At 53.4% G+C, this 6511-nt stretch overlaps 1 pseudogene; it reads left to right on the top strand.

Annotated features, from left to right (window-relative positions):
- Positions 1 to 1050: 1050 nt before the first annotated feature.
- LOC121529773 lies at positions 1051 to 5789 on the top strand (annotated as a pseudogene).
- Positions 5790 to 6511: the final 722 nt, after the last annotated feature.

Here is a 6511-nt window from a genome sequence, read left to right as displayed (position 1 = left end):
CATTTATACAGTCCACAGTCCACTGTGCCAACCTAGGCCTTACGTGCATACATATACTTGCATATATACATACATACTTTGTGAAATTGTGTGGTGACGAAAATAAAGCATAATTAATATTGGCCAGCCGGTGTGATTTATTTCAAAAATTCCTAAAGTCATTTAACAGTCCGCCGCTGGCGTAATATTTTTTTTTTCCAATCAGTGTTTTTTTTTTTACACCACACAGCTTTCAGTTCCTCTATTTATACAGTCCGCAGTCCACTGTGCCAACCTAGGCCTCACGAGCATACATATACCTACATATATACATACTTGCATGCATTCCATATATTTTCTGCGTCCAATTTCAGGGAATAAATAATTATAAATTTAACTGAAATAAAATCTGTATTAAAAAAAAAAAAAAAACCGGCATTTCACTACAAATCCGTGATTGTGTCGCCTAAGTTCGCAACCTCGCCGGCTCAGTAGCCGTGTTGTGTTTTTTTTTGGTGCTGGTTTTTTTTTTCTTCGGGGTGAATTCCGAACGGTACGTGTCCATTCTCCGTGCCCTTAGCGCAGCTTCCACTCCGCATCAGGCAACATCCGCCTACAATCTCACCAAACCTCGTCTACTTCTGGGTTGTTGGGCTCCTGAAGTTTTGTTTTCACATTCGATTTGTGCCGCACACGATCTTCCTTTCGACATCGGCGCCGCTAGTGCCTACTAGTTCCCTGTGATCGCAATCCATCCGCGATTTCACCGTTCTCATCACTTTAGTGTGACCAGCCACCGCTTCGAACGAGACCCCCTATTGCGCAAGTCAGTCGCCAAGCGCTGACCAGCTAATTGACTTTTGAGAATGCCCACGGGAGACGACAAAAATCCGCGTCCGATCCCATCCATCAGTTTGAACAGATCTCAATCCGCATCTCCGCGGACGCCTCTTTTGAAGCCTAAGGCGACCAGGGCCATTCAAAGGGCAAAGAGTGACGAAAACGTCAATACAATCCCCCGATCCTTCACAGAGGCAGACTCGCTCCGTTGTAAAAATGGCTCAAAGTGCGGTCGACGTGGCGCTGAAAAAGTTCATCGCTACGACAGATCGAATTAGCCAATTTGAGGCCAACATCAATACCCCGGGAGGCCCAGAAACAAGCTCCCAATACATGTGCGAAGTCCATCGAGACCAAATTCGGGCACTTTGGGAGAAGGTGGAGAAGTGCTATGAGAGCTGCTCCGATTTGCTCGCCGTGTCCGACGACAATTCGGCCACCTCAGCAGTGCTGGAATCGAAGTACAGCTACTGTTACTCCGTATATTCGAGGTGTATTGCCCAGCTTCGGGAGAAAATTGCCTCCCAATCCACGCAGGCTTCCGTCAATGTCCACACGCCCGCGTCTACAGGCTGTCGGTTACCTCCAGTGGATACCGAGGTCTTTGCGGGTGATTACCTTCGGTGGCCCACCTTTAGAGACTTGTTTGCGGCCATTTATATCCAAAACTCGCGGCTCACCCCGGTAGAGAAGTTGTTTCACTTGCTGTCCAAAACAAGTGGTGACGCTCACGCCATTGTTGCTAAGGCTCCGCTTACCCATGAGGGGTTTGTCGCAGCGTGGCAAAGCCTCACAGACCGTTTTGAGAATCGGCGGCTGTTAGTCAATAGCCAGTTGAAGATCCTTTTCAACCTCCAGGCTATTTCTCAAGAGTCCGGGGTCGCGCTGAGGGAACTGCAAGCCACCATTCAGAGTTGTCTGACAGCCCTAGAAATGTCCGCCATCAATGTTGAGGCGTGGGATTGTCTCCTGGTCTTTATGATTTCCTCGAAGCTCCCCAAGGTCACACTTTCTATGTGGGAGCAATCCGTACATAATAAGGCCGAAATTCCAACATGGAAGGAGTTAGATAACTTCCTGACAGAGCGCCATCGCACTCTGGAGGCCATCGACGACGTTAGGCCTAGTGGCTCCGGGCAATCTCCGCCAAGGTCGGGACTCCCTGCTGCCCCTGCACGGAGGCTCCATTCGTACGAGACTCGAGTGGCTCCGGGCCAAAAGGGATGCGACCTCTGTTCGAGGGAAAACCACCCTATCCGCTTATGTCCGCGTTTCCTAGAAATGAACGTGGACGGGCGCTCCGACTACATTAAGAGGAAGCAGTTATGCTTGAACTGTTTTGCTCGAGGGCACCAGCAGCGAGACTGCACGAGCGCCCATACCTGCTTCACATGCCACAGCCGACATCACACCCTCCTGCACCGCGGCAATCCGTTCACTACGGCTCCAAGTCCGCCTACTCCAGCAAGGGCTCGACCCGCACAACCTTCCAGAAGCACAAACGGCTCAGAGGATCAGTCGGATGTGCAGGTGTGTTTCGCCTCCGGGTCTGGAGCCGTCCTATTGGGCACTGCCCTTATCAACGTGTGCCATCTGGGGTGCAGTTTCCAGGCACGAGCACTGATAGACTCAGGGTCCGAAGCGACGTTCATAACTGAACGACTGTTCAACCTTGTCAAGCTTCCCTTCAAGACTATTCAAGCCCAAGTGTCCGGTCTTAATCAGACCATTGCCGCGCAGTCTACTAAATTGTGCCATTTCTCCATTCGGTCGCCGTCGAGACCCGGGCTACAATTAGAGACTGCGGCTTACGTTCTTCCGCAGTTGGCAGGAAATCTGCCATCATATCCGATTGCGCGAGATCGCCTCAAGGGGCTGCCCGACATTCCCCTGGCGGACCCCAACTTCTTTGAAAGCTCCCAAGTCGATGTGTTAATAGGAGCTGACATTCTTCCGTCCATTCTCCTCGGTAATACCAGGGCTAACATCTGCGGGTCACTTCTCGGTCAGGAAACCATTTTTGGATGGGTGCTGACAGGCCCATTATCTCCAGCCAACCCTCGCAGCGTGTCCGTTTTTTCCACACGAGTTGCCCGTAGCCTCGGTGACTCGCTGGATCAGCTACTCACCAAATTTTGGGAGGTGGAGGATGTGCCCACTCAGATTAATTCGGAATCGGATTCAGTTTGCGAGCACAATTTTGTCCAGACGACGAGAAGAGACGAGTGTGGCAAGTACGTTGTGACGCTCCCCTTACGCGACCCCGAGCAGAAGGGTTCCGAGCTGTCAGCTTCACGGTCCTTTGCTCTTGCTCAGTTCCTACGTAATGAGCAGCGCCTGAAGAGGGACCCGCCCCTTAAGGCCCGCTAATGACTCGGTAATACGGGAATACATCGACTTAGGCCACATGACCGAGGTCTCTCCCACGAGCAGTTCCGCTACCTACTACCTCCCACATCATGCCGTCTTCAAGCCCGAAAGCACGACCACCAAGGTGCGGGTAGTCTTCAATGCTTCGAGCCCGTCCGCAAACGGGACCAGTCTGAACGACATTCTTTACGCGGGCCCGGTCTTACAATCCGACCTAACGATTCAAATCCTAAAGTGGCGATACTTTAGGTTTGTCTTCAACGCCGACATCGAGAAGATGTATCGGCAAATTTGGATAGACCCCAAGCATACTCCACTCCAACGTATTTTGTTTCGCAATCCCGATGGGGAGATCCGCGACTACGAATTAAAAACGGTTACCTTTGGTGTCAATTGTGCCCCGTTCCTAGCGATCCGTGTCCTGCAGCAGCTCGCTGACGACGAAGAGTTGAAGTACCCGCAGGCCAGCCAGGTTATCCGGCATTTTATGTACGTTGATGACGTTCTCGCGGGGGCAGACTCCAAAACCGAAGCCCAAGTGGTGATTCGGGAGCTAAAGGGCGCCCTAGAGTCAGCAGGGTTTCCACTGAGGAAATGGACGTCGAACAGCAAGGCGATCCTGGCCGACATTCCGAGCGACCACCTCCTTCGTGCTGATTTCCTCGACATCGATGCAGAGAGCACGGCCAAGACACTCGGCGTGCGCTGGAAAGCGACGAGCGATGAGTTTTTTTTCGTTCCGCCAGAGGTGACTTGCGGCTCGTCCTTCACGAAGCGCCAAGTCCTCTCCCAAATTGCCAAATTGTTCGATCCAGCAGGTTGGCTCGCTCCTTTCATTGTCCGGGCAAAAATGTTCACGCAGGACATTTGGCTTCTGGATCTTGGGTGGGACGACGCCCTCCCTCAAGATTTCTGTCAGCGATGGGTTGACTTCCTGGAGAATTACTCGGTGCTCGATCAGATTCGTGTTCCTCGATGGGTCGCGTTCCGACCACACCTAAGGGTCGAGCATCACGGGTTCTGCGACGCTTCAGAGAAGGCGTACGGCGCAGCAATTTACGTCCGTGTCGAGGTTGGGTCTGCGGTCATGTGAACCTGCTGACGGCAAAGACTCGAGTGGCCCCAGTTAAAACGGTGTCGCTCCCTCGGTTAGAGCTGTGCGGCGCATTGTTGCTGTCGGAAATGGCCACCGCCGTTCTGCCAAAGATGCCAGGGTCCGCATCTGCCCCATATTGTTGGACGGACTCGACTATTGTCCTCGCGTGGCTGCAGAAGCCAGCGTGTCAGTGGACAACGTTCGTGGCCAACCGGGTAGCCAAGATCTCCCAGTTCACCGACGTGCAGAAATGGGCACATGTCCGCTCCGAGCAGAACCCTGCGGACCTCGCCAGCCGAGGCGTATCTCTCCAAGACCTCGCGGATAACCAGTTGTGGTGGCACGGGCCTGGCTGGCTGCGAGGGCCTCGCAGCGAGTGCCCATCAAGGCAACGAGGCCCCCGGGACTGAACTCCGAGAAGCGAGCAGTCAAGGTCCATGTCGCGAAGGCGCCCCCCGAAGATCTCCTTGAACGTTTCTCCACACTTGACAAGGCACTACGAGTCCTGCCTTGTTTGTCGCTTCATCCAGCGCGCGCGGAAGATACGCTCCCGTTCGAAGAACACCTGACTGCTAATGAGATTACGTCGGCTGAACGCCTTCTAGTTTCCGTCACTCAGCGCAGACACTTCGTCTCTGAAATGGGCTGCTTAAGCGAAAAGCGTCCAGTATCAGCGTCCAGTCCGGTTCAAAATCTGAACCCCTTCTTGGATTCGCAAGGCCTTATGAGAGCCTGCGGCCGGGTCACGTCCTCTGAACTTCTCCAATACGACGAACGACATCCGATAATCCCTTCCACACGACTGCCATCTGTCTCGACTCCTTGTTCAATTCACGCATCGCATCACGCTGCACGGTGGCAATCAGCTGATGATCCGCCTGATTCGGGCCAAATTCTGGATTCCAAGAGTGAGGAATTTGGTCAAGTCCGTCGTCTATGCTTGTAAGGTATGTGTCATCCACAAGAAGAAGTTGCAGACGCAACTCATGGGAGAGCTACCGAAGGAACGGACGTCCTTCTCGCGCCCATTCACGTACACAGGTGTGGATTATGCCGGTCCTTTTCGAGATAAAGAACTATACGGGGCGAGCCTGCCTCATCACAAAGGGGTATGTGTTGGTGTTTGTGTGCTTCTCCACTAAGGCCATCCATTTAGAGCCTACGTCGGACCTTACGACCGAGAAATTTCTAGCTGCTTTCGCTCGGTTCGTGTCCCGGAGAGGATGCCCCCGTCAAGTGCAATCGGACAACGGGAAGACCTTTGTGGGGGCAGCGGCCCTGCTATCTCGCGATTTTCTCCAGAGCCTAAAAGGGGCTGTGACAGGTGCCTACAGTCACCAGCAGCTTCTCTGGCATTTCATTCCTCCGGGAGCCCCCCCATGGGGGGCCTGTGGGAGGCAGGCGTCAAGAGCTTCAAGACCTTGTTCTACAAGTCCACCGCCACACGGAAATACACCTTTGAGGAGCTGGCTACTCTCCTGGCGAGGATCGAGGCGTGCCCTAAATTCGCGGCCGCTCGCGCCAATGTCCGAAGACCCTGCTGATCTGATGGCTCTTACACCCGGGCACTTTCTGGTGGGAGGTCCTCTTCTCGTCACGGTCGAACCCGAGCTAAAGGGGGATACGACGTCAATTATTAATCGCTGGCAGCACCTGAAGGCTCTTCAACAGCAATTTCGTCTGCGATGGAAGGAAGAGTACCTCAAGGAGCTCCATAAGAGAAACAAGTGGCGTGCCCCTACGAGGAATCTCCGCGTCGGGGGATATGGTGGTCATCAAGGAGGACAACCTTCCGTCCAATGAGTGGCGATTAGGCAGGATTGACGCGGTGTATCCAGGATCCGATGGCCATGTACGCGTGATTGACATCCGCACCGCGCGAGGGCTCGTCAAGCGGCCCGTCGCTAAGGTCGTCCTTCTTCCGATGGACGCGTCCGCCTGCCCACAATAATTCTGCGTTTCTTCCTTTCCAATGTTCCTTTCCATTGTGCTGTCTCGTAGCTCTGCCCGTAATTCCAAGTCGAACTTCACACCAATTCTGATAACGCTGTTTTGTTTCTCCATCATAGTTCCGCCAGTAATATTCAGCACGATGTCGCCACGTCCACGCAGCGCCCAGTCACTGGAGAGCAGATGTACTCGAGGTACCCAGTCCTACCGATGCCGAGTCTGCAGTGGGATCCATCCGCTGAAGAAGTGTCGGCGCTTTCCTACGTCTCAGTGCGA

This window comes from Drosophila eugracilis, unplaced genomic scaffold (assembly GCF_018153835.1).
Source record: "Drosophila eugracilis isolate 14026-0451.02 unplaced genomic scaffold, ASM1815383v1 contig_1883, whole genome shotgun sequence".
Classification (NCBI taxonomy): Eukaryota; Metazoa; Arthropoda; class Insecta; order Diptera; family Drosophilidae; genus Drosophila; species Drosophila eugracilis.
Note: the sequence above shows the minus strand (reverse complement) of the source record. Positions and strands in the feature narration are given on the sequence as shown.